This window comes from Prionailurus viverrinus, chromosome B1 (assembly GCF_022837055.1).
Source record: "Prionailurus viverrinus isolate Anna chromosome B1, UM_Priviv_1.0, whole genome shotgun sequence".
Taxonomy (NCBI): Eukaryota; Metazoa; Chordata; class Mammalia; order Carnivora; family Felidae; genus Prionailurus; species Prionailurus viverrinus.
This window is the reverse complement of record NC_062564.1, coordinates 113158701-113170947: the sequence shown is the minus strand read 5'-3', so window position 1 is coordinate 113170947 and position 12247 is coordinate 113158701. Positions and strand designations below refer to the sequence as shown.

Genomic DNA, 12247 nt, shown 5'->3' with positions numbered 1-12247 from the left:
GATGCCTCTGAGGATCCCCCAAAACCATCTTAAATCATGGTTCCAAAAGCACTTTCTTCTGCTCTCCTCAAGGAAGAAGACATTTATGGGGGTGGGAAAAGGGACACTCTATTGAAGCAAGAATTCTTTTGGCTGCAAGTAACAGAAACCCAATTTTAGACGGGCAAAACAGGAAGTAAATACTGACCTGAGTACCAAAATCTCAGGAAAGGCACGGACCTCAAGGAACAAGCAACAGGAACTCTAGACAGGCTAGACACTCTCTCCATCCAGCTGTCATCTGTGCTTCTCTCTGAGTCAGCTTTCTGTCTTACCAGAGACCACAACATTCTGCCCTTGAGAACCTCGCTTTTGATATCTCTTTATGAAAGGACTACTTCTTTCTAAATCCCACTTGAAAACTCCCAGAGAGGGACCAAAGGGCTGGCCTAGGTCGTATGCCTCCTCTTGTGAAGAGAGAGACCATTTCTATAATTGGCAGCCTCCACTAGAACAATACAGTTTAAGTAAAGAAAACAGCATTTCCTCCAAAAAGAAGACACTTCTGTCTCCAGAAGGAGAGCAGTGCTGGGCAGACAAAAGAAATATTCTTAAATTATACTTTTAAAACTCAGAATCTTATTTATTAAATATGAAGTAAAATATCATTTTCAGTTGCTTCTTATTTTCTGTAAGTTTATTTTTCTGTCTCAGAGTGTTTATCTCATATTTCTTCTAACTCAAATGTTTTTCTTAAACAGCATCACTAAGTCCTATCCTTTCCCTCCTTCAAATCTGTGCTTAAGATTCCCCTCCATGGACTTCTGGTAAAATTTTGTCACATCAAGTGGTGTCTGGGTAGCTCAGTTGGTTAAGTGTCCCACTCTTGGTTTAGGCTGGGGTCATAATCTCACAGTTTGTGGGTTTGAGCCCTGCATCGGGCTCTATGCTGGCAGCATGGAGCCAACTTGAGATTCTGTCTCCCTCTTTTGCTGCCCCTCCCCCACTTGTGCTGCCTCTGTTTCTCTCAAAACAAATAAATAAACTTAAGAAAATTGGTAGATCAAATAGTTTTATCTCTATTTCCCCCCCAAATGCTATTAAAATGGTAGGGGGGGGGAGAGAGAGAACCCTTAAGTGCAAAGAAGTGGGAGGACTATAATAGATAAAAAATGACAGAAAAACAAACAAACAAACAAACAAAAATTTAAAAAAAAAGTGACAAACTTTTGGAAGATAGGAAGTCCGTATGTAGTGGATTAGTTACATATTGCAATGTAACAAATTACTCAAAATTTAACTTGTTGAAACAATAAATATTTATTTCACTCAGTTTTGAGGGTCAGGAATCTCGGAGCAGCTCAGACTTGGGGTGAAGTTAGTGACCAGGGCTGCAGTCATCTAGAGAGTTGGAGAATCCACTTCCAAGCTCACATACATGGCTGTTGGCAGGAGGCTTCAGTTTCTCACTGTAAAGAAACACTTCATGCTTGTGAAATACTAACTACAAAGAGAGGAGATGTAATAATACAATAGAGAAGCTAGCTGATGTCACCTAAACCAAATAAGCAATGTAACATCATGAAATTATGTGTAAGCAGGCATTGTGTGTCTAAGAACACAGCATCACTTCTGTGATATTTCTGAATATCATAGAAGATATGTAATTGGAATCTAATCACAGGAAAATATCTCACACACACACACACACACACACACACACACACCCTAAACTGAAAAACATTGTACAAAGTAACTGACCTATAATCTTCAAAAGTGTTAAGTTCATGGAAGTGTGTTATATGCTTTTTTACAGGTATGTGAGCATACAGAAGGGGCACCTTGACCTAATCCAATGCCAAGATGTCAGGGAAGCCTTTTCCAGGGATATCTAAGCTGATACCTAGAGTTAGCATTGAAAGGGACAATGGAGGGTGAGGAGAGGCAAGAAAGGAGGAAGCAGGTCATAACGTACAAGACGAAGGAAAAATCATTTCATCATATGCCAACTGATGTGTGTGTGTGTGTGTGTGTGTGTGTGTGTGTGTGTGTGTAAATTCTTTCTTTAATATTAGCAAGAGTTTGCTCCGTTTCCTATCATATCTAAAATGTCATAGTTCAAGGGAACCTGGCTGACTCAGTCAGTAGAACATGCAACTCTTGATGTTGGGATATGAGTTCAATCCCCATATTGGAGGTAGAGATTACTTTAAAAATAATAATAATAGGGGAACCTGGGTGGCTCAGTCAGTTGAGCATCCGACTTTGTCTCAGGTCATGATCTCATGATTTGTGAATTCGAGCCCCGTGTTGGGCTCTTTGCTGACAGCTGAGTCTGGAGCCTGCTTCACATTCTGTGTCTCTCTCTCTGTCTTTCCCTCCCCTGCTCACACTCTGTGTCAATCTCAAATATAAATAAAGAATTTAAAAAAAATTAAAAATAATAAAATGTCACACTTCAAAATAGCTTAAGAGGTTATACCTATTACTTTAGTCTGAGAAACGTGCCTTGAGACACACACAGAAGAGTAGAATAATGTTACCCTTAATGGTCTCAGTTACTATAATCATCATTTTTTTCAAACACTGAGCATTTCATAAACTAACTAGGCAACATTATTTCCATAGCACTCTTAATATATTTCCTTAATCTGTATGTCTTTTATGAATGACATTTTCTAATGAACATCAACAGAAAGTGGTACAGAAGACAGAATTCTTTTACAGTGGCCATTTGTTTAGATTGGCCTGATTTGTCAGACTGTGCCTGGTTTGAGTCCTATTCTAGGCCTGGTCCTGCCACTCACTGGCCAAGCATCCTGAAGCAAGTCACTTCTGAGCATCAGTTCCCTCATCTGACAAATTAAAACATAACAGTATCTATTTTAGAGGATTGTTATGAGAACTGATTGAGATAATATGTGAAAAACGCTTAGCGCAGTGCGTAGCTCCTAGAAATATTCAATAACTCAGATCTTTTGCATCACCCTATAGTTACATTTAGAAAAGATTATATATAAAATCAGGTCAAAATATAATGGAAAAAATATATTTAAAGTACTGTGAGAATAATATTGGCCCATTGTTTCTTGAGTGTATAGATCTTTTTTTTTTTTTCAACGTTTATTTATTTTTGGGACAGAGAGAGACAGAGCATGAACGGGGGAGGGTCAAAGAGAAAGAGACACAGAATCTGAAACAGGCTCCAGGCTCTGAGCCATCAGCCCAGAGCCTGACGCGGGGCTCGAACTCACGGACCGCGAGATCGTGACCTGGCTGAAGTCGGACGCTTAACCGACTGCGCCACCCAGGCGCCCCTAGATCATTTTTTGAATTGATGATTAGAGTGCCTGAACCAATCAAAGGTAATTTGCCTATCACATCGTATAGATTCCCAGTCATCTTCCCCCTTGATTTTTTGAATCTTCAGCCATCTAGTCTAGAGTGTTCTTCTAAAGAACAGCAGGGCAGGGACGTAGACATGGTGGTTTTGAAAGCCATATAGGCACCGTAAAACTCACCTTATTGTAACTCTCTGCCATTTCAGCCTCCCCATTTATATAGTTGTTTGTTCATATGTATGTTTGTTTGCTTTTTTTTAGTATAATAAGGTAAAACATTTTTTTCTTGTATGTAACAAGAATTATTAAATGGTTCATACTTGTCTCATCAAAGGTAATGCCAATCTTCCTACTGTTCTGGTGAAATGTATTTATTGTTTATGATAGCAGTTGGCAAGTGGGAGTGGATAGGGTAAGTGATCTAGGGAATATTTTGCCACCAATAAATTAATCAAAAATATTGGAAGTTTGTGGGGGCAACAATTAGCAGAAATAAAAATAACTGTGGTTTGTTTGGTCTATGACGTTAGTGAGAGTCTGATTGGGTTAATACTTTTTTGTTGTTCTGGGGTTGACTAACAGTTTAACTTAATTTCTCAAGTTCCTTATCTCTAACTATAAAAATGAAAAAAAGAACTTTGTCTATTGTATATTGTGAAGCACTATGTTTTACTATTTATTATAAAGAGTGAAATTGTTAAGTGCGTTAAATAATTGTGAAGATTGGAGATCATAATATCTTAACTAGTAACACGATTCTACTTCCTGACATTATAAGCTGGATACATCTGTCATCTATGTGCCCCCCTCCGCCAACCACCACATACACATCTCCTTAGTGTCTCCCTCACCACACACATTCTCCATACTATTTATTAAGAAACATTAAAAATTTTCCAGTATCCTACAAGCCCTATCATCCTAAAAATGATGAATGATTTGATTCATTATCCTAAAAATGCTCTGATGTAATAAAAATGATAGTAGTGATGATAAAAAAAAAGATCAAGATGAAATTTCTACTATGGAATTCTTTCACATATCTGATTTGTTGAGAGAAAATTAGAAATGAATTAGAGTTGGGGTGCCTTGGTGGCTCGGTTGGCTAAGCGCCGACTTCAGCTCAGGTCATGATCTCATGGTTCATGAGTTCAAGCCCCACGTTGGGCTCTGTGCTGACAGCTCAGAGCCTGGAGCCTGCTTCAGATTCTGTGTCTCCCTCTCTCTCTGACCCTCTGCAGCTCACGCTCTCTTCACTCTCTCTCTCAAAAATAAACATTAAAAAAGAAAGAAATGAATTAGAAATAATCTGAGATTTAATTCATGCTATTTCTATAGATTTTAATCTTTGAACTTTAATTTTTGTGAACAAAAGTTTTAATTCTACCAATTGATCAGTAGGCATTTATTGAACACCTACTACTTAGCAAGTATTGTTCCAGGCTCCCACAAAAAGCTTAAAAGAAAATAAGTCCCAAATCTCAACTCCTAGTAATACATCCCACATGGTAATTGACAAAGGAGTAATCTAGAGGTTTAAGGTATGGGAACACTAAGTGCCCAGAAATGAAATTTAAAAAGTAAAAAGGAAGAGAATTGTGAGATTTAGAATTATCTCTAAAAGAGATGTTGGAAGAAGTTACAAAGGAAAAGGAATCAAAGAAGGATGGTAATGGGACAAATCTTCTATGGAGAAAGACAACGTTCTACTAAGTTCTAATCTGAAAATGGAGGATGACAATGAAGGTGCTTTCCAACCATAAAAGGCAGGAAAATCACCAAAAAAATACTGCTGAGCCAATAACAATAGGATATAGTACAAGAAAACCAAGTACCTCTATACGAAAAGATGCAGAAAGAAACTCATGTTAGCACATAAACTCCACACCGAACTGTAACTTTTTTTCTTTTAGAACACATAATTTTGAGAACGTGTCCAAGCCTACAGGTGGTGGTTTCAGGCAGAAGAGGAGCTTCCAAGTTGAGAGTAGTAAACTGAACTGAGATTTACCACCTTGCTGGTCATAATGCCAAGGGTGATGCTTCCTGGGATTAAAGGAGTGTGTTCACTGACCCTTCCAGGATATCCAGTCTTCAATGGAGCTTTGTAACAGAATGTTCGCAGTCCCTCTGTTTCTATGAAAAGACATATTCCAATGTTGCATGTTTTACTTATTGGCCCTGACACCTTTATTGTTCATACAAGCACTCTATATTTATGAATACAAATAGTTTACAAGCAGGCTATTGATTGGATAAAACAACTTTTCATATCTGGAGTTGTAAACACTACAATCTAAAGCCTTGATTCAAAAGAGGAGACAGGTAGAGGATAACCCCAAGAGCAGCCAGAATTCTGGAGACAGCCAACTGAGGTGGAAAAGAGCAAAAGGAGAAGGAGGAAATGAGGGTGACAGGAAATAAAGAGAAGGTAAAGACAAGGGCTGTGAAGAGAGAGACATAAGCTTCTCCTGTCCATAAAGTTGTGTGGATAGCTCTTCCTCTCTGGTCTCTGACGAGGCATTGCATGTGAATGCAGAGTCCAGCAGAGACTTGGGGCTCCCAGGCCGCTGCAGCCACGGTGGCCTCATCTTTCCACCTCCACGGTGGCACCCCACCCAGATTCCTTTCTTGTCAAACTTGTTTCCAATCACCCAAGCCCTCTCGTCTATGACCTCTTGGTCAAACTGTCTGTTACCCAGGACACAAATAGATTGAGAGTGTCAGATAACATGGTAATTTGATGGGGGAGAAGACAGTTTGAGTGAACACTGCAATGCTCTCTATCTTATCCCTTTCCCCAGCTACCTGCACCTTTAAAAGTAAATGTCCTTTTTCCACCTATGTTTCTCTGTGTCTGTAAGTCACTGTGGGCCAACTGAGTGTGACTCATCTCTCTTTTTATTTCTTTGCCTTGATGTGTTCATTCCCTCTGGGGAGCTAACTGGTAGAACAGTTGAGTCCATTCTATTTTTCTTGGAGAAGTGGGGTAGCACACAGTTGGGTGATGACAATCTGGGGTTGTGTTGCTCTTTGGGAATCACATAGAATACTGTGTGCTCTGAAGGCAGAGCACTGACATTACATGAAGTGAGGAACATTCTGTAATTACATCTTACACTCAAAGTCATTCTCCTGGAACTAATATCCAACTAATACAAATATATGGTATTCATCACATGCTTGATGCCTGCTGAGTCTCTGAAATCTTGTCCCCTGAATGTCACTGTTGTCGGTCTCTACCTCCTGCCAGAAATTCTCACAATTGCTGTACAGGCTATAAACACACTAGAGAAGAAGTAGTTTTTTAAGAAGCTAAAGCATGACCATGAGAGTAATGGCATGATGCACAGCTCACATCAAATATGCACACCACCACAGCCACTTTCTCACACCCCTAAGTACAAAGATTTGGGTGAATGCTCTCAGTAAAAATTACACTGCTTCAATGAACAGGTTAGAGATAGACTCCAAGGTGTGGGTAAGAAGTAGGGGGTGTTACCTGTTAAAGAAATCTTTACTCAGAGGTTATTATGGGCCAGGCACCACATTTTGAGTAAAGCAGCTACTATGGATAGAAATAAACCAATCATCTTAAGAAGTACAATTACTCTGCAGGTTGATTGGCAACTCCTGAAAGCTTTCTATAACATTACAGCTTTCTCTTGCTAGCACCTAACTTTATCTCTTTTCTTGAATGGGCGAGAGGGGAATGGAGAGGTTAGACAGAGGGAGCGAGAGATACACAAACGGAATCACCTTTCTATTCAGGGATTTACCAAGCACCACGGGTTGCTAATGATTCCAGGTGAGGGCATAAGAACTGAGGACGTGCGCTCTCTTGAACTCTTTCCCCGCTGTTATCTTTTCATAAATTCTGTGTATTTGACTGGACAAGTGGGTTTAGTCAGTACTTATGTTTAAAAAAAAAAAAAAAATCAGAATCGGAAACAGGCAGGGCCCAGGCGAGGGGGGATGGGAGTGCGACCTGAGCCTGGGATTTCAGCAGGACAGCTGGCCGGGGCAAGCGCACGGGCTCAGCCTCCCGGCCAGACCCCCCCACCCCCACCCCCGCCCCTTGCGCCGCCCACCGTGCGCCTCCCCTCAGGCTCCAACCTGGGCTTGCAGAGCTCCCTCTCCACTCTCTACCCGCTCAGCCTGCCTCTCAGGGTCCATCGGGAGCGCCAGGGCTGGCGGCCGATTCCCAGAGTCGACCGACCAGCCTGGGCTCTCGAGCCTGTGGGCAGCGTCCCCTCCTAGAACCTCAGGTACTCCCACTAACTTTGCTAAGACAGGAAAGGCTGCTCCAGACCTGTGTACCTCAAGTGTAAAAGGAAAGGAAATTCGCTTGCGTTAGAAAGCTTAAACATCAGGCCACTCAAGGAGAACGGCAGGTTCGATAACCCCCATTCTCCCCGCCTCCACCCACCCTCAGCCGCGGGCGGCTCAATGGTCCCTAGGAAGTGGATGCCAGAAGGGTCTGTGCATTGGGCCGGGGACGTAGCCGGGCAGCTCCAGGCGCGGAGCTCTCTATAGGTCCTCGCTCCCAGGATCGGATAGATGATTCATTTTTATATGTAACGTTTTACCCTACTCTATAGCTCCGTCTGGTTAATGTTCAACCCTAGGGCTTCGAAAGGCAGCTCTAGGGAGGCAGGCAGGAATGACCCACTCAAGGTATATGGCCGCTCGGGAATGAAGGCACAGAAGCCCAAGAGAGGGTGAGGAGAGAAGTGGCGGGGGTGCAGGAGGGGTCGCTGCTCCGGCCTGGGCCTCCTTAGGCCGCCTCTGAGACTTCAGAGCAACTAGCGGGTCCGTGGCCGAGGCGCAGCAGGCGTCCCCGAGGCGCAGCCAAGAGGTTGAGCTCTGGCTGGGCCCCGACCGCCCACGACGCCGCTGCTGGGGCCGGGAGCGGCGCGTGCGGGGGTGACGAGCGCGCGGACGCCAGGGCGGGCACTTTGCCCCAGAAGGACCCCGGGGGCGAGTCTGTGCTGCCCCAGCGTCCGGGCTTCGACGCTCGCCAGCCTGCCGCTGCCGGTTGGGGACGCCGGAGGGAGGTGGGTGCGCGGCGGCAGTTGAGGATTAGATTCCGTTTTGTTGTCCCAGGGGACGTGCAAACACTAGTGCGGCGACACGAAAGGGATCCCCGGAGGTGCGTAGGTTGCCTTCTGGGCCGCCACTTCTCCGGGTGCCTCTGAAAATATCGTCAGGGTAATGCGAGGCAGCACGACTTGCCATCGCCCTTTCCCCCTTGTTGCAGGGCCAAAAAAATTTTTTTTTAAAAATAAAAAAAGAACATTAAGATAAAGCAGCTGTTCTGGTCAATAGAAGGCGGTAGGACACAGCTGTCCCCGATCCACAGTTCAGGCGCTTCAGTGAGGCCCAAGGCGAAGCTACCCTTGGGGGCAAGTTCAGGTAGAGCGGTGGCACCTAGGGTCCTTCTGAGAGTTGGGCCACGTGGCTCCCGCGGAATCCATGGGTCCAGAAAGTCCTGGTCAGATGTCCAGACTGCCATCCCTTGGAGCTCAGAGGTGGACCGGGCAGAGGTGGGGGGGGGGGGGGTGCTGCACGGGAAAAGGAGGTTCCGAGCTGGGGAGGGGAGCTTCATGCCGTGGAGCAGCAGCCTAGAATTCCGCAGGCGGGATTTTTTTTTTTTTTTTTTTCTGTCAAAGAAACAAACAAGACCCTGCCTCATCAGATAAGAGTGGCTCCTAAGATTTCACGGATTTTAAGCGAGGGGTGGAGACGCTAAGGTTAGTAGAACACTGCGAATGAACATCGCCCGAGGCCCGCAGAAGAAGAGTTTTAATTTCCTTTTTTTTTAATTGGTTTGTTTGATATTATATTATTTTCTAGCAAAGTGACCTGTCGTCTGTAGCCTTGGGCTCTGGCCGGCAAAGCCCCTTCCTCGGCACTGGGGATGGCCTGCAGGGTCATCTACCATCTACCTCTGTCCACATCAGCGTCCCCTACCCTCCCACTACCCGGTGCCCGCACACTTCCTGGTGAAATCAGTCAGATATACTCGTCCGTAACCAAAGGCAAGCAGCCGCGTTAAGTGACGACAGAGAAGGCCCCGCTAGTCCATCCCGGAGGACAGAGAAAGATACCATCAAACTTCAACTGGGTTCAGCAGCCCCACCCTGAAACCCAGAGAAGCGGAATTGAGGGGGTTGTTGACACAAGCCGAACCCAAGAAGTGGGTTGCCACTAGTCTGGGATCCACGTCACATTGCATGTGCTGCCCCACTGCCTTCTCAGCTGAGACAGTTCTAGGTCCCATCTCCCCAGAGGGACGAGGATAGAGGTTCCTGCCCAGGACCGCGTGCCAGGGGGTCCCGCGTTGCCCTGCCGCAAACTGTCGCAGGAGACAGAGAGGCCTTGCTTCTTCTGGACAGAGGAAGCATTGGTCGAGAGTCCTGGGGCTCTAAGGAAACCACCCCAACCAAGCCTTAGCCTTGCTTAGTATATGAGGTCCCAGCATCAGCGGACCATTTTCTAAGTTGATAGAACAGGAAAAAGGCAAGGACAAAAAACTTTAGAATGGGTAAAGAAAACAGGAGAGAGAGAAGATGGGGGGGGGGAGGGGAGGAGAAAGAGACAGGGCAAGGTTGGGATGGGGGACACTTTAAACATTTTTGCAGGAAGAACAGGAGAACTAGGTCTGGAAAGATCCATCAAAGTCAGAGGGTGCAGACACACACCGGCTCAGGGAGGACCAAATCAATGAGTCTCAACTTCTCTTAGCCCTTCAGAGAGAGGAAAAAAAAATGCAACCCCCCCCCACAACCTTCCAAAACCAAACAACTTTACCATACATCCATTAAATTTTTTTTTAATGTTTTTATAAAGAGGAATTTAGATAGTTCTTTTAGTCACTTTTTTTGGCTAGGTAACTTAAGCCTCAACTATCTCCTGTTTTCCACAATTGCCACTGAACTGTTCATACGTTGTTACAACAGAAGTAGCAATGATTTTTCAAAGGCAATTAAGTAGAATTAAATACATCTTTAATGGTATATTTTATGTTTTCCAGGCCTTCTCTAATCTTCAAACAAAATCTAAAATCAACATTTACATAAAATGCATAAAATACTCAGAAGTGAATGGAGTTATGCATCCCAAACACAGTAAATTCTGGATTCTATCTTTCCAAATAGAAAGTTAACAATGAGAAGGCCTCCCTTCGTGGGGGGTGGGGGTGGGGGGATTGGGAAGCAGGATGATAAACTTTTAAGATGAGAGTAAAATGTCCCTGCTTTAGTCTGCTAAAACCTGAAAAGGAAAATTAGTTATGTATCTAAAATCAGATTTCTACTTAACCCATTATTATTTTTTAAAAATCTCTTCCTCAATTATCACTTTCTCAAGTTCAGTTAAAATGCAATTGTCAGATTAGGGACGCTGGGGGAGGAAGGATAGTTTTTAAAAATCCCTTCTGAAAATCTGCTACAAGAAATTTCTCCCGTTTACTTCAAGACCTCTCCTCTCTCAATCAGCCACGTCTCTTGCTTTCCCCCTGTGCTTAGATTAACTGCTGCTTGCCGGGGGGGGTTTATAAATCAATCAATAGGGACTCTATATTCATAAAGGCCTCTGATCTGATTACACCCTCTCCCTTTTTTCTCCCCCTCTCTAAAAAATTTACATCGGCTAGCCTGGGACTCCCAAAGTTGCCTGCGTCGACGGAGAGCGGCGGGCGGGAGGCTGGCCAGCCCCGGCGACGGCGGCGAAGGCGCCCGTGGATTAGGATGTGGATTGCAGGACAGACCTTTGTTTGGTCACATTCGCGACGCGGGGTGGGGGTGAGGGTGGGGGGATGGGGGTGGGGGGTGGGGGTGAGGTTATCCTCCTTGGAGAACGCGCCAGGTTTTTATAGACTGTCCTTAAAAGAGTTCGCTGCTTTTCACAGGGTTAATTTATGGGGCTTTCGAGGAATACTGCGACTTTTAAGATGCTCTTCATTTTTTTCTCATTATTTTTTGTTGTTGTTACACTCCTAAAGGCACTCCCGGGTTTCAGCACCTCGCGGGACAGGGGTGAGGAGTGGAAGAAAGAGCAGGGCCGGGAGGCGAAGGGGAGGATTTACCTACAAATCAAGACGCCTACACGGCTCAGGTTGCCCAACATAGTTTTTAAAATTAAATTTCTAACCAAGTTACGGGCAGTAAAACTCAGATTGAGGACCTGGAAGGAAGTTGAGACAAACGTGGGGCACATACACCTTTTCCTAGGTCTCCGCCAGTCTGAATTCGCTACTAGGGGAATGAAGAGTTTGAGGCCTCAGGAATTTTAAAAGTTTAAAAACCGAGGGCAGGCGGGAGAAAGGGTTAGAGTAACAGGTGAGGGGTGGTTGTTTGGGGGAGGGGGGAGGGGAAAGCCCCGAGACCGCGAACTATCAGTGTGGGGTTCCTGCCCCAAGCACCCCCGCCCCAGCCTCTGGGCGCGCAGAGGGCTTAGGCCTGCGAGGCCTGGGCTCCTGGGGGCCAGACCTCCGGCTCGCCATCTTTGGTCCCTAGCGGAGGCTGGTGGTGTTCATGCTATAGATTACCTTAAAGGTTCCTTTAAGCGCTTTAATACACAACTAGCTCAGAAATCATTAAGAGACCTAGAGAAGGAGAAAAAAGACCCTCACACTCACCGGTAATAAGTGTTGACATGCAGCAAAAATCGATTGAGTGGAACCGAGGTGGTGGCAGTAGCGGTGGCTGAAGGGGGGACCCGCGTGGGAGCGGGAGGGGCGAGAGGACCGACTCCACTGGCTCAGGAACTAGGCTTTTCTCACTTGAAGGGAAAAAGAGGTGCAGAAAAAGGTTGGCGGGCGAGCGGGGATGGGTGTGGGGAAGAAGGGGGGGGGGGGGGAGGAGGGTAATTCTTCTTTCTGGAAGTCCAGGGAAAGGAGCTGAGGTGGGAAAAAGGGCTTCTCC

The 12247-nt window shown here is 45.0% G+C and overlaps 1 long non-coding RNA gene across 1 annotated transcript; it reads right to left on the bottom strand.

Moving 5' to 3' along the window:
- Positions 1–1328: 1328 nt before the first annotated feature.
- Positions 1329–11056, bottom strand: LOC125164600 (uncharacterized). The gene is made up of 3 exons (XR_007151825.1): positions 10969–11056; positions 5332–5456; positions 1329–1448 (listed from the first exon to the last, which is right to left on the bottom strand). It is a non-coding gene; the product is annotated as an uncharacterized LOC125164600 (long non-coding RNA).
- Positions 11057–12247: the final 1191 nt, after the last annotated feature.